At 42.0% G+C, this 24,234-nt stretch overlaps 1 protein-coding gene across 3 annotated transcripts in view; it reads right to left on the reverse strand.

Annotated features, from left to right (window-relative positions):
* USF3 (upstream transcription factor family member 3) overlaps positions 1-24,234 on the reverse strand; it is a 95,048-nt gene that overhangs the window by 63,058 nt on the left and 7,756 nt on the right. The window contains exon 2 of one of the 3 annotated variants that reach the window (XM_043538765.1): positions 6,367-6,393. The exons of the other annotated variants lie outside the window; for them this stretch is intronic. The gene's annotated coding sequence lies outside the window, so the exon portion shown is untranslated. The remainder of the gene's footprint in view (positions 1-6,366; positions 6,394-24,234) is intronic. 3 annotated transcript variants of the gene reach the window in all.

Consider the following 24,234-nt stretch of genomic DNA (forward strand, 5'->3'; position numbering starts at 1 on the left):
TCCAGCTATGCAGAGGGTGCTCTCCAAAAAAGACAGTTTACATGCATGGGGATGGCCCAGGAATCCTCCATGGAGATCTCTAGGAAGCTTTCATGGAGGTACTCTGCAATCCTTTGCAGAAGGTTTCTGTGAAGGGCTGCCTTATTTCATCCACCACGGTAGGATACTTTCCCGCGCCACTCCAGTATTAACTCTGCTGGCATCATTGCAGCACATAGCATTGCAGCATAAGGACTGGGTCTGTACCCAGATGCTTGAGTATCTGCTTTCCTGTTGCCTCTGTTACCCTCAGGAGAGCATCTCATAGGATCACCTACAGGAAACGGGGGAAGTTTTGAACTCTAGCCTTTAAACCGCAAACAATTCAACAAGTAATCCGTCCTGTTTGGTGAAATCGAGGTCACACAACCACGCTTTCCCAAACGTGCTGTGGTTGAAAGGGATCACCATGTATTGCAAGCAGCATTGAAGAAAAACAAAAAAGTGGGGGGGGGGGGGGGGGAGAAAAGAGGGGTAGTGGTTTCCTGTTTGTCTCCCTCCCCCCCCCAAACCCGATGCCGCTTTTGTAAAAAACAAAAACAAAAACAAAAAAACACTATTTGGCGGGCTATACACTGGTGCCTGTCCTCAAGTACCATCCACGTTGCTAAGGGTAAGGAAGCTTTTCTCAAGATCCCAAGGATGTCTTCACAAAAAAAGCAGCAGAAGACCTCTTGCCCATGCCTCGTAGCCTTACTCACCATGGCTGGAGCAGGAAACCAACTCTTGCAATAGCCAGTGGTTGTAATTACATTGTGGCTTGAAGTGAAGTGTACTGAGGGGTGGGTTTTTTTAATAAAAAGAATTAACCTTGCCAGAAATGCTGTTAATGCTACCCTTGTGCTTTGCATTTCTTGCAGCTGAAACCTTGTCCGTCAGCACATCCTCCACACCGGGACAGAGACTTTCCCAGATTAGAAAGCGGAAAAAGACGACTTGGGAAGACATTTTCAATGAGTTAATGCACGCCTCCAAGAGTGACAAGATGGAGCTCAGAGCATGGATGATTACACTGTTAGAGAACATGGACAGGGAGGACAGGAGAGCATGCAAGGAACAAGAGTGTGCCACGCAGGAAGAGGTGCTGTGAGTTATGAAGAAGCAACAGACATGCTGAGGCATCCGGTTGAGGTTCAAGAAAGGCACTGGATGCTAGAATCCCTCTGCAGCCTATGCTGAACCTGCTGCCATAATCGCCCAGTTCTACATCCTCCTCCCCCAAACATCCCATGAGGACGGGGGTGGGGGTGGGGGTGGGGTGTGAATTTGGTATCCCTTGCACTCAACAGCAGGGGAGGGTACAAGGACCAGAAGGCACCCATTCCCATTGTTACTGCAGTGCATCTGTAAGCAAGCTTTCCTTGTTTCTCCCCCCACAGTGTTATCTTACTTTTCTTTGCTGTGTTTGTGTGCGTAATAAAACTTCACGATTGAGGAGAAAAGGCTCTTTATTAATTCAACACATGGTGGTTGGTGGGGGTGGAGTTTACAAGTGAGAAAATGCACTGGAGTAGACAGTTTGGTAAGGTACAACACAGATAAGTGTCACATTACTCTGGCTCATTGCTGCAACTTGTTTTCAAAGCCTCACAGAGATGCAGAGCCCCTCACAGTGTGCTCTTCTTATTGCCCTGGTGTCTGGCTGCTCAAAATTGGCTGCCAGATGATCTGCCTCAACCCCCTCTCCCCGCCAGAAACTTTTCTCCCTTTGTTTCACAGATATTATGGAGCACATAGCAGGCAGCAATAACAATGGGGTATTGCTTTCACTGATGTCTAACCTAGTAAGCAAACAACACCAGCGACCTTTTAAACGTCAAAAGGCACATTCCACCACCATTCTGCACTTGCTCAGCCTATGGTTGAGCCAGTCCTTACTGCTGTCCAGGCTGCCTATGTATGACTTCTTGAGTCGCAGAAGCAAGGGGTAGGCTGGGACTCTGAGGATCACGATTGGCATTTCAACATCACCAGTGGTTATTTTGCAGCCTGGAAAGAAAGTCCCTGCTTGCAGCTCTCTGAACAGACCTGTGTTCCTAAAGATGCATGCATCATGCATCTTTCCCAACCATCCCACGCTGATGTCGGTGAAACGGCATCTGTGATCCACCAGTGGTTGCAACACCATTGAGAAGTACTCCTTTTGGTTTATGTACTCTTTGGCAGGGTGGTCTGGTGCCACTATAGGGATATGTGTTCCGTCTATCACCCCACCGCAGTTAGGGAACCCCATCACGGCAAAACCATCCACTATGTCCTGCACGTTGCCCAGGGTCACTACCCTTCTTAGCAGAAGTCTGTTGATGGCCCTGCAAACTTGGATCATAACAGATCCCATGGTAGATTTACTCAGTCCAAATTGATGCCCCACTGACTGGTAGCAGTCTGGTGTTGGAAGCTTCCACAGAGCTATCCCAACTCGCTTCTCCACTGTCAGAGCAGCTCTCATTTTAGTATTGCTGCGCTTCAGGGCTGGGGAAAACTCTTCACACAGTTCCTGGAGAGTGGTCTTGCGCATTTGAAAGTTCTGCAGCCACTGCTCATCATCCTATAGTTGCATAACTGTGTGGTCCCACCAGTCAATGCTTGTTTCCCAGGCCCAGAAACAGCGCTCAGTCATGTCAAGGTGATGCATGACTGTCGCCAGCAACTGCGAATTGCTCCGCTCTAGGTCTTCCAGCAGGGCTGCTTGTGTGGCATCACATTGTTTCATTCAGCGGCTCCTGTATCAGCTGTGCAAATATTGCAGGTTAGGGTGCAAGGTGTTTGTAATGCTCACAACAACAGTGTACAGCTGAGCGGGGTCCATGCTTATCGTGATATGGCGTCCGCATGGGTAACCCAGGCTTATGAAAAAAGGCATGAAAAAGGCTCGGTTTGTTTGCCACTGATTTCAGGGAGGGAGGCAGGTAAGTGCATCATGGGAGGCTAAGGCCATTTCCCATAACCATCCGTGCTAACGTTTTGGTCCCATAAGGCATTTAAAGCCCAACCCAAAATTCCACTCAGTTATGTGCACTGTGGGATGGTTACCCACAGTGCAGTGCTCCATGCGTCGATGCAAGCTCTGCTAGTGAGGAAGCACTCCACTGACACAATGAGCATAGTGTGGACGCGCAAGATCGACTTGCTTAAATTGGAGGCTCGATGTCGACGTACTTGAAGTCGACTTAACTTTGTAGTGTAGACATGGCCTAAGTTTTGCACTCACTACTTTGGTGCAATCTATTCCCATGACTATTTCTTGAGAGAACTTAATCTCTCTCAGCACAATTACATTTTGAAAACATTTAAATACTAAGAATTCTGTGGTTGGGTCCATATTAAAGGGATGGTATTTGTCTGGCAGATAAGTTATTCAGGGCATCAACATCTTAAATTCTACTTGGAAGATGAGGCACTGTTGTGCAAGAATGTTAGCGGATGCCATCAACCATTTCTTTCATCTTTAGAGAATTACCTGACTGAAGTTGCTTGGACTAGTAACCAGATGCCCGGGGATCCATCTATCCCCCCCATTTTCCTCTTCGTGTTTAGATTTTCACCAAAATGAACAGAGTTCTACCTACCAACTGATATGTAGAACATCCCCCGAAATTTTGGAATTGATTGAATATGGTGTTCAAATGTCTTCTGTTGCATCCAAATAGAAAAACATTATCAAGTTGAACACAGGGCTTTGCAAGCTTAGCCAATGATTAGAAGTATGTGTAAATTTATATTCCTTACTCTCCAATTTAAATCTTCCTGTATTCATCCACAACCCAATTTTTTTCACATCTGAATTTGTTCTGAGGGTTAGTATAGAATTATCTGTTTAAGGTGAGAGCTTTTAAAGGCTTGCAATAATCAAGCACAGGGTTGTCAATTTTGGTTGGACATATTCCTGTACGTATCATCACATGACAATCTTTAATTAAATTAATCTTTAATTCCTGGAGACTCTGGGACAATCCTGGAGGGTTGGCAACCCTAAACAAGCAACATTCCTGATACCCTCCAACCGCTCAATATTTCCAAGTGTTTTTAATCTGTAGCACATAGAAAAAGTAAAAGACACAAGGCAGCCAGTTAACACATATCGCACACCATCTTCCTAAACAATTCATATGAAGTTCACTCCAGATTTTGGCTTTCTCCTGGAATTTTTAAAGAACAGTGAAGTTAATCTTATAAAGTGTGTCTACTGTGTCAGTTATACATAACCTTAAGTGTTTTATTTTTGTAGAGGCCAATGAGAAATTACAGCAAGTTTTGATTTTCACTGTAGTTTCTTGCTTCACATTGGTATGAAGAAAAATACAGTGTTATTGCCTATCTTACAACCCAAGACATGACTAAAGCTAGAAAGTACCTGGAGAGGTATAAGTACTGAAGGTAAGGGTTATGTAAGATATAATAAAATGTCATCTGCACAGATGGTGTTTTTGTTCTATGGTTTTAGTTTTGGGTCCTGTAACATTTATAGTAAGTCCAGACAACTGCTTTGTAACTAGAGCAAATAAAAGGAGTGAACTTGGACATTCTCATTTTGCTCCCCTTTTAAAGGGATTCACTTACACCGACCCTCACTAGAACGTGGGGTTCGGGATCCATGCGTGGTACTGCGGATCCCAATTTAAATATTTAAATTTGGGATCCATTGCCGCGACCACACTATATGCGAATCCGCGCTATAATGATGCGTGCTCTAGCGATGGTCCGCTGTACTAGAATACTAGCTTTCTGAGTTCAGTACAAGGCATTCACTTGTTCTGTAAAGCTGGACATTTTGTGCAAATCAAGCTATAAAAATGGTCATTCAACCCAGCTCAAGGCCTTCTCTGCATCAACAGATAAAAAGAACAAATTCCTGTTTCTTCAACCGATTGAATATATGGAATTCAATGTACATCACAGGCTGGCTTTACAGCCATCCAGTCCTGGGGTTTTGTAAAGCTTTAAGGTGTTCATTCATAGCCCTTTAAATTTTGGCTCTAGGTATTGGGTCTTCTAATTTAAATTGAATAATCTTCTGCTAGAAATGACAGAGGTGGTTTTTAGGGAGTATGGTGGGGGGAGATAAATGTTAATTTTGCCAACACTGTAAGATTGTGATGTATAAAAATGGGATAGAAAATCTGAAAAGATGATTTAACTGATCTAAAGTCTCTCATTCCCCCCTTCCTGTTTTGACAAATTACCTTCTTATGAGCTCTCCTTCTCAGACAAAAATCCAGAATGTTATCAGTTGTCTCATCCTATCATAAAAAGGTTATTTTAGCTAGCTTTATTTGCTACTATCTTTTCACTCAATAGTATAATAAATTATCCCTTTAAATTTTATACGTGCTCTGTACTGCTTTTGATTTAGCATATCTCTGTGAAGAGCTTCCAATTTTGCAAAATAATTCTTTCCATTAGTTTTTTCTTTAAATTATTAGCTATATCAAACAATCTTCCTCAGATTACTGCTTAAACTGTTTCACAAGGAGCAGCATCACTTGTATCTTCCACATAATTCGTTTTTATATATTTGAGAGCATCCTTTTTAAAATATTGTGACAATTCAGGTTTTGTAATAGAATATCGTATCATTTTAATGGCTAGGATCCCTACTCATGGACCAGGACCCTCACTGTGCTAGGTACTGTACAAAGAAAAGAAAAAGACTATCATTTAATGTCCAGCGCTTGCCTTATTTTTCCTCCTTTATATCCTGTAAAATACCCCAAACAGGGGCATGCTCTGTTACAATAATACTGCTTATACCAACTTCACACATCTTATATAGATTACCTTACCCATTGCACACTGAACAATTTCAGAGCATGAGCACTGATTACTCAAACAAAAGATCAAGTTTTCTCTCCAAGATGTAGCTCTCTCTACATATTCACTAACTACATTATAGTGATTGCTTTTGAGTCATTTATTAACATGTTCCCCTCACTCAATGTCCTTTTTTTTAAAATTTAAAATCAGACCGTCTATCTTTAGGTGTGGGATCTAACTAAAATCCGCTATCAAATGAAATACTTTTGAAATGCATGGCGAGATTCAGCTATATGTTAACTATGTTGCATTTTTTTTAATTGGGTGTACACAGATTTATAAAGAGAAATATCTAGTCCAGTGGTCCCCAACCTTTTTGTGACCAATCACACATTCATGTTTTCAGAAGAGTGTGGCGGGTGCCAACAATTTTTCAAGGCTTTTTTTTATTTGTACATGAAATACAAAAAATCATATTTAATATTACATAATATATGAATCCATAAGATAAAAAAAGGTAATTTTACATGTAAAAAGGTATTAAATTATTTGGCAATTACTGTTTCACCTTACCATGTGAATTTGCTCCTTTTTATCTACCTGTAAGAAAAATTAAGGAGTTTTTACTAAATAAATATCATAAACAGTTTTCATCTTATTTTAAAAAAGTAAAACTATTTTTTGATTGGACAGTTTTTTTGAAAAATTTAGACTAGCTGTAGCAGAAAGTGAGGCTAGTAATATTTCAGCCCTATATATAAAACGTTGTTGAACTGCTGGTCCAAATATATTTATTATTCTTACTTTAACATAGATAGCCAGTTATGGTTAATACAAAAATATTCTTTGTTTATTGAAATCCAGATACAAGTAACAATACAAACAAATATGAAAAAAGTTAAACACAAGTTAATCATACACGCTCCTCAGCACTTAATGGAAAATAGGTATCATTAATTCACGTGGTTTTTCTAATAAAGTCAGCGTGATTTTTGACACTGCATTTCTTCAGCCAATTTTTTGTAGTTGGGAGAGTAGAATGATATTCCCGTTCGTAAGCAATCGTCAAGATCGGCATCTGTAAGCCGAGATCTGTATTTTGATTTTAGGATGTTCATTGTTGAAAACAGAACTTTGCATAGGTAAGTGGAACCGAAATAAGATTTTATTTTGTATGCTACATTTAAGGCAGGAAACTTTTTTCGGTCAACCAGATTCCAAAAGTTTTCATCCGTTGCGCAGGATTTTAGAACAATATAATTTTGAAGGTCCAAAATCTCCAGTTCCACGTCTTCTGTTCTTACCTGAATGAGACTCGCAATTGATGTAGTCATTTCTGCTACTTCTATTTGGCAAGTAAAAGGATTCACAAGAAAGGCAACTACAGGCTCAATGATGGTGAACGGTTAAAAATCTCTTTTCAAATTGTTCCAGAAGTGTTTGAATGTGGATAACAAATGGTGATGGGTTAAAATCACTGTCACATACCATTTTCTTCATACTGGAAATGTACGAGAGACTTAGTCTTCATATGTGACACCCACAAGATCAGTTTTGCTTTGAATGATTTTACAGAACCTATCATTTGAGCCACATGTTTGTCTTTTCCCTGGAACTCAAGATTTAAAAATGTTCAATTTGTCAGTGATGTCGGCAAGAAAAGCCAAGTCCATTAACCAGCTGGAGTCTTCTAGTTGCTTGAAGTTCTGATTTGTGGACTTCAGAAATTCTTTGATCTCTTCAGTTAGACTTAAAAACATGCAAGAACTTTACCTTTACTGAGCCATCGTACTTCTGTGTGTAAGATCAGATTGTTTATCATCAACATCTTCCAACAGGGCCTTAAAAAGTCGGTGCTGCAAAGGTTTCGCTCGAATAGAGTTAATTATTTTAATAACAACATTCATGACGTGTTGAAAAGAAAGAACTTCGATGCACAAAGCTTCTTGGTGGATAATGCAATGATAAGACAAAGTTCGGAAAGGATTCATTCTTCTTGCAGAGTGCAATGAATCCATTGGCGCTGCCCATCATTGCTGGTGCCCCATCAGTGGTGATTGCAGACAGCTTGTGTAGTGGCATACTAATTGATGTTGCGTATGATTTGAATAAATTATAGATGTCCTCACCCTTTGTTCGCCCTTTCATAGGCAATACTTTTAGTACCTCTTCTTTAACAGTGAAGTCACTAAATACCATCCTCACTATAACTGCCAACTACGCTGTATCCGATATATCTGTCGACTCATCGAACTGCAGTGAAAACCAGTCACATATTTCCAAGTCATCATTGAGCTGAGTTTGCACGTCGCCTGAAAGTGCATGTATCCTCCTCGTAATTGTGTTGTCTGATAACAAGCATGAGATTTTGTCGGCAATACAAGACTTGCAGTTAGGAAATCCTTGCCAGGCAATCAGCACCAGTCAAAAATGCTTCCTTCAACAATTCACCATCTTGAAAGGGTTTTTTCTTCTTTGCGAACAGATGAGCAATTTTAAAGGAAGCAATAGTAGCACTTTTAGACTTTACCACTTGTCTAGTGAAAACAGATTGCTGGGCAGATAGAATAAAATTAATCAACTCAAATCAAACCTCTCTCAACTCAGATTTAAGTGGATGGCTGTCAAAAGAGCCGTGATTAGTTTGGAAATGGCGTTCGACATTATGTTTTTTCGGCACTGCAACAGTATAGCCGCACAATAAGCAAACACATTTCCCTTTATTTTCAATAAAACAATAGGATTCTTCCCACTCTGTGTTGAAACAATATGTACGTTGTCTTTTATTTGAACCACTCATTTTTGGCAAAATGTTAAAAAAATAAATCGCAAAGCACGAGAAAACAGCAGTATCAGTGCAGCAGACATACAGGGCCCGCTCCAGACACCAGTGGTGCAAGCACGTGCTTGGGGCATCACTTGCTAAGGGGCGACATTCTGTCCATTCTTGGGGCGGCAGAGTCTGAGCAGTTTTTTCCCCCCCCTGCTTCAGCGGTTTTATTTTTTTTTGCGCTTTGGCAGTTCGGGTGGCGGCAGTCCGAGCTACTTTTTTTTTTTTTGGGGGGGGGGGGGGCAGTTCTGGGCAGTGCGGAGAGAAACTGGAGAGAAGCTGCAGTCCCACACCTGCTGGGGACAGAGAACACCAGCACCCGCAGCCTGCAGCCCTGGAGTTCTCGGTCCCCGGCAGGCATGGGGTTGCGGCTTCTCTCCCCTGCTGGGAACTACTTTTCACACAGTGTCACTAGGCGGGTGAACATAAATGCCATGGCACCCGCGGGCACAGTGTTGGGGACCACTGGTCTAGATCATCATCCACAGTTGCCTAAGGCAAGTATGTTTCTATACTCAGATAAGACCTGCATTACTTGAACCGGTAAGGAAAGAAGCCCTTTCGGTATTTTCCCCTCTTATAAAAGAGAATACACAGATTTCCCGTCTAACCTTTTTTCAGCCCAGTTAATGGTCCTCTAGGAAGATAAGTTTCTTGTATACTTGCAGTATCTGGATGCAATTTTTTTTTTTTTTTTTAAAAGATAGCTGGGTATCTTTTTTCTCCCTACACCTTTCCTGGATTATTAGCTAGATTAACATTCAGTTAGACCAGTGTTTCCCAAACTTGGGACACCGCTTGTTCAGGGAAAGCCCTTGGCAGGCCGGGTTGGTTTTTTTACCTGCCGCACCGCAGGTTCGGCAGATCGCGGCTCCCACTGGCCATGGTTCGCCGCTCCAGCCAATGGGGGCTGCGGGAAGCAGCACGGGCCGAGGGACGTACCAGCCACCGCTTCCCATAGCCCCCATTGGCCTGGAGCAGCGAACCGTGGCCAGTGGGAGTCGCGATTGGCCGAACCTGCGTACGCAGATGGTAAAAAAACCGGCCCAGCCGCCAGGGGCTTTCCCTGAACAAGTGGCATCCCAAGTTTGGGAAACACTGAATTAGACTATTGCATAAATTCTGTTTGTCTGCATTATGTGGTAGAATCTGGAAGAGGTAAAGTTTTCCTTATTTCCCAAAACCTTTAAGAGGGGAAAAAAATCTCCATTAACAAGATTTAACAACATTTTAAATGGGCATGCCTACACTTAAACCTCTTCAGGGGCACAGCTGCAGTGTAGAAACTACCTACACCAATGGGAGGGGTTCTCCTGTGCAGGAAGATAACCCACCTGCCTGAGAGGCGGTAGCTAGATCAACAAAAGAACTCTACCATCAACCTGGCACTGTCTACACCAGAGGTTAGGTTGGCATAGGGATTTTTCACATCTCTGAGAGATGCAGCTATGCTGATATAAGTAGAGCAGGCCTTAGATATTGATACAATTAGATATTGAACAATCACTTTTTCCCTTATAACAGTTGCCTTATTTAAATAAAGAATGTTTAAAATATTTTATACAGCATTTAGCTACTACAACTGTGTACGTTTTTTATTTGTTACAATATTTTTAAAGTAAGAAAATAAAGGAGACGCTGGTGCTTTTAAAAGCTCATTTGTGCTCTTCTCATCTAGCTTCTGTTAACGGAGAAGAAACATTAGTTGCTTAAATCCATCTTGATTTTCCACAAGCTGCAGAAATGTCATCAGTTCCTCCAGATTATTAAACAGTTTAAACTGATTCCAACAAAAGGCAGGATACCATATCTTTTTGTCTGAGGGAAAAAAGTTTCTCCTTTTGTAATTAAAAAGTTTTCTTCCCTGGCTAACTAAGATTATTTTGGAAGGATGAAGAATTTTATTATTGCTCTTGGTGGTTTGATCAAGTGATTTCAAGAAGGTGCGGTAGTGGGTTCATTCATCTTAAAAAAAAAAAAAAGTGTCATATTTGCTTAAATTACTTATGAAGAAGCAACTTCACTCCTTCCTCTTCTTCAGGAAGATCCACTGTTCTTACAAGAGCTCTTGTTCTATCCTCTAAACTACCTACATTTTCCTAGACCCTAGTAATTGCAGTTGAGTTTTACAGATTTAAGCTTGGGGTGAAGTTTTTCCCCATTCAGTGTTCAACCTCTGAAAGTCTTGTGGAAACCATCCACACTAGCTATAATATCTACATTTTAATGAAGAGAAGTCATTTTGCTCAGTAGGAAATATATTGCCTTTCTGAATTTTTTTTAGAATTTTGTGTTTTGCAGAATTTGTTTTTCCACACATGGACCTCTCTGCTTGGAAAGGCAAGGAGGAGTCAATTCCCCATCACAGAGGTCTAGTCAATCTTGATTTAAAAAAAAAAAAAAAAAAAAAAAAAAAAAAAAAAAAAATCAGGAATTTATCTTTATTTTTCCTTACTTCCCGGAGTTCTTGAAATTTGCCATATTTATATTTGATTACCCAGTGAACCCTATTAATGCATTCTTAGTCCCATTCAGCAGAGTGATCAGCCCTCTGCTACCTTGGGTGACAGTTTGCGTCAAAGCCTCCAGGATCACCAACTGAATGACAGGGATAGATGAAAACTATGGAGAGGACAAAAATTTGTGAAAGATTGCTCCTCCACCTCTCACTTTTGTAACAGATAATTCAGCATCTCTCACTGAAGGCTAATAGAAAAAATATATAGCTGGGAGAAACCCCCCCCAAAGAACTGATGAAAAATCTTCCCATTTATGTAGGTTTAAAAATAATTTTGCAATACATTGTCAGTCAATCAAGCTGAGAATAACTATACTAAATGACTATTTTTGAAGTGACAGATTCCAAACCCACAAGGGACCATTGTGTGATCAGCTAATCGGACCTCCTGTATAACACAGGCCAGAGGACTTCCCCAAAGTAATTCCTAGAGTAGATCTTTTAGAAAAGCATCCAATCTTGTTTTAAAAATGGTCAGTGATGGAGAATCCACCACTACCATTGGTAAATTGTTCCAAAAATCTGAAGATACATAATGTACACCTACCAAAAGTTGTCTGAGCAATGCAACACCAACATTAAGCAAGGTGGGAAATCCAGACTTCAGTCTAGACTTGGCATAAAATTTTCAAAAGCATTTAAGTGACTTAGGAGCCTGAGTTAGTTTTTGTCAAACTCTGCATATATGTTAGGCCTTGTTCACACTGTAATATTTTAAACAATTTAATGGAAAGTAAGATGGTTTTCAGTACTTATATGATTTTCATCAGCAGACAACAAAGCAGAAGTCTGTAGAGAGCAAGGTCACAAGATCTGCAATTTGCACCTGTGCATAGCTAAGGATACTGGTAAATCGCTAGGTCAGTAGTGGTCTTCTCTAGGATGGCTTTTCACTGTTGCATGTGAAATGAGTTTGAAGGTTCCAGTTGAGTCTGGAGTGGACAGATGCTCCCATCACTAATGGTGACACGCAAATGACTTTTAAAAATTGAGTTTGTGGGATTTTTTTGTTGTTGTTGTTTATGATGGATAATGTGATAGATTAACTTTCATTGTTTCTTATTGGATCATCATTTATACCAACTCTCTAGTCATAGAATTTTCCAGATTACATATGGAGTGTATTTTTGAGAAAGACCCTTTTCAGTCCTCTTTATACACACTAAAGAAACAAAAAAGTGCAGGGACAGGATAACTTTTTTAAAATAATGAAAATCAGCATCCTTGGTAACAGCAGCAAAGGTGCCAAGGATGGAGAAGGTTCCTCAGTATTCACAGTCAATGTTTATCTGAATCTCTAGAGATGATTATTCCATGAAATGGTTTACGTGAGGATTTCCAAACTTTTTAAAGCTTATGCTTCCCTTCAGAAAACGAAGCCAATTAATCCTCCACCTTCAACTCCAGCATATGTTAAATGCCTACTCACAATTTTAATTAAAATATTTTATAATTTTAAAATATGTCCTTACATTTTTATTTTAAGGAATGATACTCAATTAGAAGTTAGGAAATGTCAGAATTTCTTGTTGGAAAAAAGAGTTATTACTTAACACTGAAATAGAACACTTTCAAGTTTACAATAGCAGCAATAACTATAAAAAATAATCACTAGTAGGTAGCAACATTTAGCTGGGTAATATGTTAAGCAACCCTCTTGTGAAGCTTCAATCCAGGTTGCTGCATGTGTACAGCAGCTGGCAGGCATGCACCAAAATAATGGATATTATTTGGTAAATTGTTTGAATCTTCCTAATAGGATATCCTCCCCTTTTCTTACAAGCTTTGCTCAACTGTGAAATATTGTCCTTGGCTTCTGAGTTTGCATTCACTGAAATAAATGGTGGAGTTGACACCTCAGAGCTATTATTTCAGACTCTACAAACTCAGAGACCTGGTCTACAGAAGAGTTTTGTACCAGACACATGTCTGTATTGGTTACACACTGGTCACATTTGGAAGGTTCTCTTCCCAACTGCAACAGCTGGACACTTAAGACTGTTTTTCCTTTAAGTTTTGCTGGCATAGTTACATCAGTTAGGAATGTGAAAAAGCCACACTGCTAACAAATAAAGCTATGCCACTAAAACTCCTAGTGTAGAGGCAGTTATTCTGGCAAAAGAGTCCTTTGGAAGTATAGCTTATTTAGTTTAGAGAACTGTCAAATAAAGATATACAGACAAAAGAATTCTTGCTAGTGATAGAATTTAACTTCCAATTTTTAAAGGATGCCTTTTTGCCTCTAACTGCCATTTTTGCTTCACCATTTACCATGTTGACACTTTTTTGGTCTTTTTTTTTTAAATTTATTTAGGGATTACATTTAGTTTGAGTTTCTATTATGGTATTTTAAATAGTCTCCATGCAGCTTGCACACATTTCATCCTTGTGACTATTCCTTTTAATTTCTGTTTAACTTAGCTTCTTTGCAAGAGTTGCCTCTCTTCCCTTGTGGGTTCCAGGACAGGCTGCTCCAAGAAGCAGTCATTTAAGGTATGTATAAATTTTATTTCTGCATCCATTACTCAAGTGAAGTCACTGAGAATAATTGAATTCACCCATTATTACTGTGTTTTCTGCCTTTGTGAAAGGCTCAGGAAGATTAGAAAGGACAATTACCAGCATGTTGACGGTCACGTAGTTGGTAGCATATTCTTACTGCCATACTCTTATTGTTCAAGCATGGAATTTCTATTGCTAGAGACTATGGTATAGTTTGATTTAAGATTTTTATTTTGACTCTATGCTTTCTTTCACCTATAGTGCCACTCTCCCACTAGCACTTCTACCCAGGACATGAGTAAGGCTACTTCTCTAAACAGCACAGAAGGTTTAATGCTTTACACACGCTCCAACCCTCTCTATCTGCTGGAAATAGAGGCATACTCTTGATAGTCCATAGCATGAGACAAGTTATATTCTGCGTGCCAGATATCTGTACTGATGATCAGTTTCTCAGGACCCAATATCAGGTAGCTGTTTAATATTAAAAAAAATCTGCACCAAGATCTTTATACAGTGATTTGCTGCAATTGCTGGCTGGAAACAAAGCAAGAATGGTGTAGGGTATCCATATAAGAGACGAACTAGCCCAGGAGCTAAGTCAAATATCTTATTTTAAATAAGGCGTGCTAATCTTCTCTCTCTCCTGAAAGAAGAAGACTGTCTTGCACAATAACTTAGATGCCGGAGTTTTGTGAGGGCTGTAATTGGCCCTTCCACTTGTTTGCTTAAAACCACGTTAAGGTTTTTAAGGGACTGTTGCTGGGCCTTGATAAATGATACGGTCATCCCGATGAGGGTAAACGTGTATCCCTTTCACTTGAAAGAAGGAATGATGTGGCATTTGTGAATACCATGTAGAAGTACAGAGTCCAAAATGGGAGTAACTCTACTCGAAATGCTTCTTGCTGTAGCAGAAGCTAAAGTATCTCTAGGTGACTCTATAGACATATCTTCACTAGATCTCTAGAAGGTTTATTTTCACATTTTGAAGTTTTGGGAAGATAATATCGTAATGATAGATTTCTGTATTTCCATCTGAATACCAATCTCCTTAGGGACTTGAGACCCAAGATCTAAAATAGACTACATGATACAGTTTCTTTTTGTGAATCCATAGAATCTTGTGCCCTGTTCAAAACAGCTGACTCTCCATAGAACTGGTTGCATTACTGCAGCATGTAGAATATAGACTATTGCACTCTTCATCTTCTGATGCTATGAAGGGTCTTAGTGATGTGTTGGTTTATTTTAATATATTTTTGGGAAAGGATAAACTTGTACCTGGGATAATGAGTGAGTTCTATTGAACTTTCTTCCCTGATTATCTCAAGCACCCATTTTCCAAGGTGGTTTACTCCCAGATGAGGGCCCATGCTGAAGCATCTCCCACAGAGGGACAGGGAAATCTGTCCAAACTTGGAATGAAAACATATACGCCCCTTTTGGGTTGGATGGCTTGCCAGAGAACCCCAGCAGGAGGATGCCATTGCTATCTTTCCTGAATGTGTAGTCTCTAGGCTAGAACCTGGAAAAGCCATGGCTTCAAATGAAACACCTGCTTAGATAAGGTAGTTTGAAGATTCTCTCGCTGAAAGGAAGGAGGAAATTCTCACCTTGTCTAAACCCACAAGCTTCAGCAAGTGGTCTGTGTCTATGCTCTCCAAAGAGCTTACCCTTACAAATTTTTAGTTACCAGTTTAGCCTGCAATTTCAATTTCTTCAAGTGGGACCATAGTTGCCTGAAGGACACACCTTTGTAGTTTTGAAAGTACAGCAAATCAAAGATGAAGCTTCGGTCCTGAAAAAGCTGTAAGGGAACTAAGTTTATAGTCCATTTTACATTGGGATTGTGCCCTGAAAACCCTATGACCTGCCAGTTGAGCACATGCCTTCACAATGGGAAAATGCAGCCAAAACTTTCAAAGTGGAGGCTGCTGTATCCAAGTTTAGCTTAAATGATTATCTTATTCTCCTGCCTGTGGGTCTGGCTAGAATGGTTTCTGATCTGGTAAGACTACGTCCTTTACTAAGGACTTTTAAAATGGGTCGGCAGCTTGGCGTTTCAATGGAGTACGATGCGGTTTGTCATTTAGTTGTCAGCACAGTTAAGTCTGGTCGCGAAGAGCTGAAGAAAGCTTTGGAGCAAAAATTGTGCTACCTGAAAATGGATGCGGCAACCCGTGGAAACAGAAATTTCCTTGCAATCAATGCTCAGTACTACGAAGAAGGAAAAGATAAAGCTATGGTAAAAACCTTGGACATAATCAACACTGAAGGGCGTCATAATTCTTCGTACGTGAAAAGTCAAGTAACAGCTATTTTAGAAAAATTTGGGATCAGTGAAATGCAAGTACAGAGCTGCTGCGTTGACAACGCAGCAAACGTGACGTGTGCTGTCAAAAATTTCAGGGAGGACAATGAAACCATTTCTACCACTGAGAATAGGGATGTGGACAGAACTGAAACTATTTTGCCTGATGAAGGAACTAAAGGAATGGATGAAATCAAACTCAACATGGATGCTCCTGCGCAATGGATTAATGACCCTAGCCTCATACTTCCAGCATGGCTTCATGAGGACGACTCAAAACTCCAACTGATGAGGTGTGGAATTCACACTCTTCAGTTGGCAATCTAGGATGGACTGAACAAAGAACATGCGAAGAAAAATTACTGGCAAAAATGCGACAAGTCGTTCTCAAACTACGAACCTCAAGTATTGGAAGTGTTCTGCTTGATCTACTAGAGGTAACTCAATCATTGGATACTGTGACTCACTGGGGTTCAACAGCTACGATGATTGATCGGCTTCTTGTTTTTCAATCTTACTGTGAACAAGTGGTTGCTGCTAGAACAAGAGAACTCAAGTTAACAAAAGCTGAATGGGACAAAGTGAAGAACTTGCGAGACCTCCTGGCAAAGCCAAACCAAACAACTGTGAATCTTCAAGCTGTCAACGTAACCCCAGGAGTTTTAATGCAGGAATGGCGAAAACTGTCAAAATTCTTGCAAGAAAATGGTGGACAAATTGCAGAAGGAATTCTATCCTCCATGCAGAAATGCGAAGAGAAGCTTTTTGACAATATTCATTCCTTGCTGGAGTTCATGTTGACCCACTGTATTGGATTCTTCTTACCTCAAGGGAAATACCAAAGGCAAAGGAAGGGCTCCTTGATATTGCTCGATGACTCAAAAAACAAAATCTATTGCTACATTTGAACTCGGCGAAAGAGGTTGAAGAAAACGAAACACAACAAAAGGAGTCATCAACAATCGAATTTGTGGTTTCGGAAAGTTCACATCCTTCAGTAATAGCAGGCTGTTCTCAAACTTCTGTGTCCACTCTGAACTTGTTCGAGCATCCATCCCTGAGACGTCTTCAACCATCACAGGGAAATGGAGATAATTCCAGCACCAATTCTTCAGAAGATGACGCCTTCGAAAAGGAATTGGATAAACAAGAAAGATGCCAGCGAGTTTCTGTGATTCATAATTGTAATGAAGCTTTATTCAAGAGAAACTTTCGGGAACATTGTGAGGTGACGGAGTCTATTGGTAAGCTAAAAGTTAAGTCTGTTTTTGAGGCCATTCACAGCTACCCACACTGCATTCAGGTTGCCTGTAGAATTGCTTCAAGCATGCCAACAACTCAAGCTAGTGTAGAGCAACTGTTTTTGGCTTTAAAGTTAATTTTAAATGATTTGCAGCAGGCTATGAAAGACGACTTGATTGCTACAATAATTTTTTACAGAATGAATTATGAATGATTCTAGTTTGTATCATTGTTGATGACATTTAAATTGTTTTAAAAGTCTGAATAAAAAGAATGTTTTTTCAAAGTTACAGTATGCACTTTTTTATTTAGTTAAAAATTAATTTGAGTCGGAGCGGAGCTGGAGCAGATACGATTGGTGCCAGAGCAGAGCTAGAGCGGAGCAATTCAAAAATTTGACTGGTCCAAATCCCTGGACCAAGCAACCAATTACTAACTGGCTCCTGTCTGTGGGTGAAGGAAGATTTTATATATCCTACATAGAAAGCATTAAGAATGTCCAAGTTGCAAAATGAAGCCATCAAACTAGTAAATACTAGTAAAGGTTGTATGTGCGCCATACTGTACATCAACATGATAACAGTAACTCACAGATTAAGACCAGAAGTGACCATCATCTAGTCTGACCTCCTGCACATTACTCCTGGGGGAATTTTGCGCCATTGCACATGCGCAGAATTCATGTCCCCCAGAGATTTCTTTGCTTCCCCGCAGAAGAATGCTTCCCTGTCAGAAAGCCGAAGGTAAACTGCAAGAGCACTCATGCACCACTCCCTAGCTGTGCAGGTACATTGTTTCAGGCACCCAGAGCAGCCAGCAGAGAGGTAAATCACTGCAGGGCTGGGGACACTCAGGCAGTGGCTCCTACCCTGAGCCAGGATCAGCAAGTCCCAGCTTGGCTGGAGGCAGGAGAGGACGGGTCTTCCCCTTCCCCTGCAAGAAATGGCTAGGGCTGTATCAGATCCACCTCCAGAAACCTCCCCCAGCTGCAGGAAGCTAAGCATCCTCCCCTGCTTCCTACCGACATCGCTCCTCAGCTGCGGGGGCAGGGATCCTTGTACAGGGATCTGCTCCCCTATCGCTGTAACCCCCATGCATCTGGACTTCCCATACCCAGACACCTACACCAAGCCTCACCCCATACACCCAGAACCCACCTAGCCCTCCATACCCAAACCCCACCCCACTGAACCTCAACCCCTGCATCTGGATACCCCCTGCACCGAGACCCCCTGCCTCCGGACTCCCACCCCTGCACCCAGACCACCCCCCACTGAGCTCTCTGCACTCAAGCCCCCACCCTGATGATCCCCACCCCCTTGCACCACCCTGAGCCCCCATATCGAGACCCACACAGCAATGACCCCAAACTAGCTGCACCCAGACCCCCACCTCACTAAGCCCTGCTCCCCCAGCACCTAGACCCCCCGCTGAGACCCCCCCCACACACCCAGACCCCTTTGCTGAGCCCCAACCACTTTCACCTGGAAGCCCCTGCAGAGTCCCATTGCCCCTCCACCTGGAACCCCATGCCCAATGAGCCTTTGTGCATTCAGATCCCCCCACACCTAGACCCCCCCACTGAGCTGCCTGCACTCAGATTGTCCCACACAGAATCCTTTCACTCCACGCCTAGATCCCCCCCACACTGAGCCCCAAGACACTTGGATCCTGCCTGGTTGAGCCTGCCTGCCCCACACCTGGTGCACCTGGCATAGAGGGGCAGGACCCCAGGGTGTTTCTGGGGCAGGCCCAGGCCTTATGCTGTGTCAGGGTCAGGTGCAACCTCACCACTGAGTCTGTGTCCCAGGGCTGGGGACGTTGCAGGGTGATGTCCCACCTTTGTACAGCCAGTGGCCTGTGCTCCCCACTGCCATGCTGGAGCCTTTGCATTTATTTTTTGGCAAATAAAACTTGCAGAATTTTAAAATATTGTGCACAGAATTTTTAATGTTTTGGCGCAGAATGCCCTTAGGAGTAGCACATTGAAGGCCACAGAACCTCAACCACCCACTGCTGTTGCAGGCACCTTGGGCTGAGTTACTAGAGTCCTCAAAGCTTGAGTTAAAAAACTTCAAGTTACTGAAAATCCACTATTTACTCTAGTTCAAACCAGCAAGTGATCTGTGACCCATGCTGCAGAGGAAGACAAACCCTCTTACCCCCAAGGGGTCTCCGCCAATCTGACCTGGGGAAAAATTCCTTCCCAACCCCAAATACTGTGATCAGTTAGATCCTGAGCATATGGGTGAGACCCACCAGTCAGACACCTGGGAAAGAATTCTCTGTAGTAACTTAGAGCCTTACCCATCTAGTGCCCCATATCCAGTCATTGGTGATATATGCTAATAGCAGCCATGGATAGGCCATATGTCATTGTAAGCAACTCATACCATCCATAAACTCATGAAGGTCAATCTTAAAGTTTTTTTGCCCCCAGTACTCCCCTTGGAAGGCTGTTCCAGAACTTCACTTCTCTAATGGTTAGAAACCTTTGTCTAATTACAAGCCTAAACTTACTGATGGCCAGTTTATATCCCATTTGTTCTTGTGCCAATATTGGCCCTTAAACACCAGGGAGGTAAAGAGAGGAGTTATTTATTCCTCTGCTATAATGGCTGCTCGCTATAAAATCTCCCTGAGCCTTCATTTTGTTAAGCTAAATAAGCCAAGGTCCTTAAGTCTCCTCTCGTAAGATAGGTTCTCCATTCCTCTGATCATCCTAGTAGCCCTTCTATGCACTTGTTCCAGTTTGAATTAATCTTTCTTAAACATGGAAGACCAGAATTGCATCCAGTATTCCAGATGAGGGCTCACCAGTGCCTTGTATAAGGGAAATAACACTTCCCTATCTCTATTGCAAATACTTCACTGACGCATCTTAGGACTCCATTAGCTTTTTTACAGCTGTACCACATTGGCAGCTCAGTCATCCTGTGATCAACCAAATAGACCCAGGTCTTTCTCCTCCTCTGTCACTTCCAAATGGTACATCCCCAGCTAATAGCAAAAATTCTTCTTGTTAGTCCCTAAGTGCATGACCTTGAACTTGACACAATTAAATTTCATCCCATTTCTATTACTCGTTTTCAAGGTGATCCAAATCTTCTTGCATGTTATTCAGGTCCTCCTCTGTATTGGCAATCCCTCCCAACTTTGCATTATCTGCAAATTTTATTAGCACAATCCCACTTTGTGTTTCAAGGTCATTAAAAAAAAAATTAATGAAGATTGGTCCCAAGATTGATCCTTGAGTAACTCCATTAGTAACCTCCTTTCAGCCTAAAGGTTCATCTTTCAGGATGCCCATTGCAGTCCCCCCTGTAACTACCTCCTTATCTATCTTTTAATTCTAATACAGTTTGAACCTCTCAGTCTGGCACCCTCAGGACCTGACTGGTGCTGAACTAGAGAATATGCCAATCACGGGAGGTCAATGCAGAGTGCCAGCGGGTCTCCATAGGCGCAGGAAGTAGAGGTGCAGCATGCCCAGGCTTTGTGCCCAGCATACCCTCCCCCCAGATGTGATTATTTCTACTTCCATATATTTGTTCCTATTAGCCACCCTGTCACTGCCCCCAAGCTCCTCATTGCCTCTATTTTTAATAAGGCTAAAGTAGTCATTTAGTTTGACCATACCTAGATTACCTCTAATCTCCACCACGTCCTCAGTATTTAGCAATCCCACTTCTTTCCTTGTTTATTTTTTTTGTTTTGTTTTTTTTAATTATTTATATGGCTAAAGATCCTCTTACTAGTGGTTTACTTTTTCTTTGCAAGGTCCAATGCTGTTTGGCTTTTGGCTGCTCCCACTTTCTCCCCTACACTTTCAGGCCTCTAACTGGTAGTTTTCCTGACTGATCCATCCCTTCGTCCATTCCTTTTTGGCTTTCTGCTTTCTCTTAATAACTTGTTTGAGATGCTTGTTCATCTAGTTTGATCATCCTTACATGATGTGTTTCGATTCAATCAATCATCAGTCCTTCACTTGAAGAAACGTACAGGTAGAACATTTTGCTCAAATTTCAAAACAAAAAACAAAAAAATCCCCTTGGGGCAGAGAAGAGTGCTGGAAAATTTCAACTCAAAAAGTGAAAGTTTCACAAAACTACGAGGTTACCTTCGGTGAGTGGCTCTTCAACATATGTTGTCAATATACATTCCATTATTGGTGCACATTTGCCTGTGCCCTGACTGTCCCTGTGCCTCCAACCAAAGGCATAAAGGGCAGGGCAATCCCACCTGTGTCTCACTTTTTTGCCAATACAGAATCCAGGTGTCATCAGACTACATAATAGGTGGGTGGGAAGGCAGGTCATAGACTACATATAGACATCACATTTCAAAGAAATACATTTACTGTAAGGTATGTAACAGTTTCCTATTCTCTGAGTTCTTGTCCACATACATTCTGCTATTGTTGATTCACCTACATTACAAGAGGTGGGTGCAGCAAGTCTAACCAACGATTGTAGGATAGCCCTACCAAAATTAGCATCGTATCTTCATACTTCCACCATGGAGTAATGCTGGGTAAGTGTGTGCTCTGAACCTTTGGTAGCCGCCCTACATATTTCTAGTACTGGAATATTTCTCAAAGAAGCTGCTTGTGCTCTTATAGAATGAGCTGTCACTCATTGGTGGGTCTATGTTGGCTCATTCATAGCACAGGCTGATGCAAGTAGAAAGCCCATTAGAAAGTCTGTTGAAATAGCATGACTTTTCAACCTGTTCCCATAATCTATGAACGATCTGGGGAACGCTCTAGGGCTGCATCTATGCTACACGCCACTGGTGGCAGTCTGTAGCATGTGTGTAGCTACAGTGAAAGGCTCCTCCCTGCTGTCTCCCCCATGCCAGAATCTTTTCCTGTGGCAGGAAAAGGCTCCAGACGTGGGCAGGCAGAGGAACACGACACTGCTAAAAACAGCAGTGTAAACAGGGGAGGAATGACTTGGGTGAGTAGAGAGCCAGGTACACACTGTGGCAAAGTTCCTCCTCTGCCTTGGTGGGTCTTGTGCTTATTGGAGGATTTGCTCGCCTCAGACATTCACGGCAGCCCTCAGTTTGGCCACTTTTATTAGTGGCTCAAACCTGCCATTCACTCAGCTAACCTCATCACTGGCCAGCATGGGGAAAAGGAAGAACAATTCCTGCAGTCTCTCCTGGTCCACCTAGTGGGTCGGGGAACAGGCCAAAGACCTTCCCCTCTGGTAGGAACACAGTCCAGGTCAACTCCTCCTGTATCCAATAGGGAGTTGGGGGGATGGAGGGAACCCGGGCCCACCCTCTACTCCAGGTTCCAGTCTACGGCCATGTGGATCACAGCTGTCCACAGTGTTTCATGTAACACTTGTGTTATTGTTACACTTCCCCATGGCCTCCTTCCAACACCTTCTGTATCCTCACCACAGGACCTTCCTCCTGATGCTAGATAGCATTTGTACTCCTCAGTCCCCCAGCAGCATGCGCTCTCACTCTCAGCTCCTTGCGCGCCTCCACACTGACTGAAGTGAGGTCCTTTTTAAACCAGGTGCCCTGATTAGCCTGCATGTCTTAACTGATTCTAGCAGCTTCTTAATTGGTCCAGGTGTCCTAATTAGCCTGTCTGCCTTAACTGGTTCCAGCAAGTACCTGATTGTTCTGGAACTACCCCTGTTACCTTACCCAGGGAAAAGGGACCCGCTTAACCTGGGGCTAATATATCTGCCTTCTATCACTCTCCGGTAGCCATCTGGCCTGACCCTGTCACAATACCCTTCAGACATGTCTCTACTCAGCTAAGCCATGTCTCACTGACTACACTGTAATTTATACCTGTATTAGGTGGACTGTATATGTACATACACTACACACTGCCAAAAGAAGGATGCAGTGTAGAAGCACCCTAGGAGTCTTAGTTCTATCAATGTAGAAAGAGAGCACCATAAGATTATCTAAAGCGTACAGCTTAACCTCACTTTTTTTTTTAATGTGGTTTTGGGAAAAAATACAAGTAGGTGCATACAATTGCTTAGATGGAAGTGACAGTAGCTTCAGCACATATTTAGGGTGAGGTCTCACTTGTCTTTCACCTGGTCTTTATGAAAGATTGTAATTAGGGGGTCTCCCATTAATTCTCGTATCTCCCCTACCTGAGAGTCTATACTGATGGAAAGACAGAACAGGAACTGTTTATATAATGGCTTGAAAGGTGGACCAATTAACCCAACCAGTACAAGATTTAGAATTTAGATTTTAGCAAGGAGGTGGTTCTCTGACTAGGGGATATACCCTCACAAGGCCTTTTACAAACCAAGCCACTGTAGGGTGTGAAAAAGCGGAAAACTCCTCAATTGAAGGGTGAAAAGCAAAACTGACTGATAAGGTCAGAGTGCTCACTGAGAATCCAGAATTCTTTAATGATAGAAGGTACATCTATATGACTGGTACCTGAGATAGAGACTGAAATTACTGGTTTTGAGCAAAGATAGTGCATCATTTCCATTTGGCAGAATACACCTCATAGAGTTCTTTCTATTGTGGATAAGAATGTTGTGTGCCTCAGCTGAACAGATTGTCTCAACTGATGTTAGCCAGCCATGCTGTGTGGTGTAAGAAGTGTGGATCCAGATGGAGGACTTGACAGTCTGAGATATACTTGGCTGGAGAGGCAATTTTGGGTTTTTTTGAGGCTGGATTCTTTAGGCCCAAGAATCATATCTACTTCAGCCACACTGGAACTACTATGAACATTTTGCCTGAATTTTCTGAGAATCATCGTGATTAATGGAATTGGAGAGTAAGTGTATATCAGATCCACAGATCATATATTTGGGCTAGGGATCCCCAACTCCATCCTCCTCCAGACCGGTCTGGACCGAGCTTAGGTCACTGTGATGTGCGTTGCTCGGAGGGTCTTTTTCACACCACTGTGCGATGTAAGTTAGATTAACTTAGGCAATACTGTAGACATGCCCCCAGAAAGCAAAAGAAAAGGCAATACGTGAGGGAGGAGGGACTTGTCTCTAAAGGCTGGGAGGAGGATTTCGTTTG

Source organism: Chelonia mydas, chromosome 1 (genome assembly GCF_015237465.2).
Source record: "Chelonia mydas isolate rCheMyd1 chromosome 1, rCheMyd1.pri.v2, whole genome shotgun sequence".
Classification (NCBI taxonomy): domain Eukaryota; kingdom Metazoa; phylum Chordata; order Testudines; family Cheloniidae; genus Chelonia; species Chelonia mydas.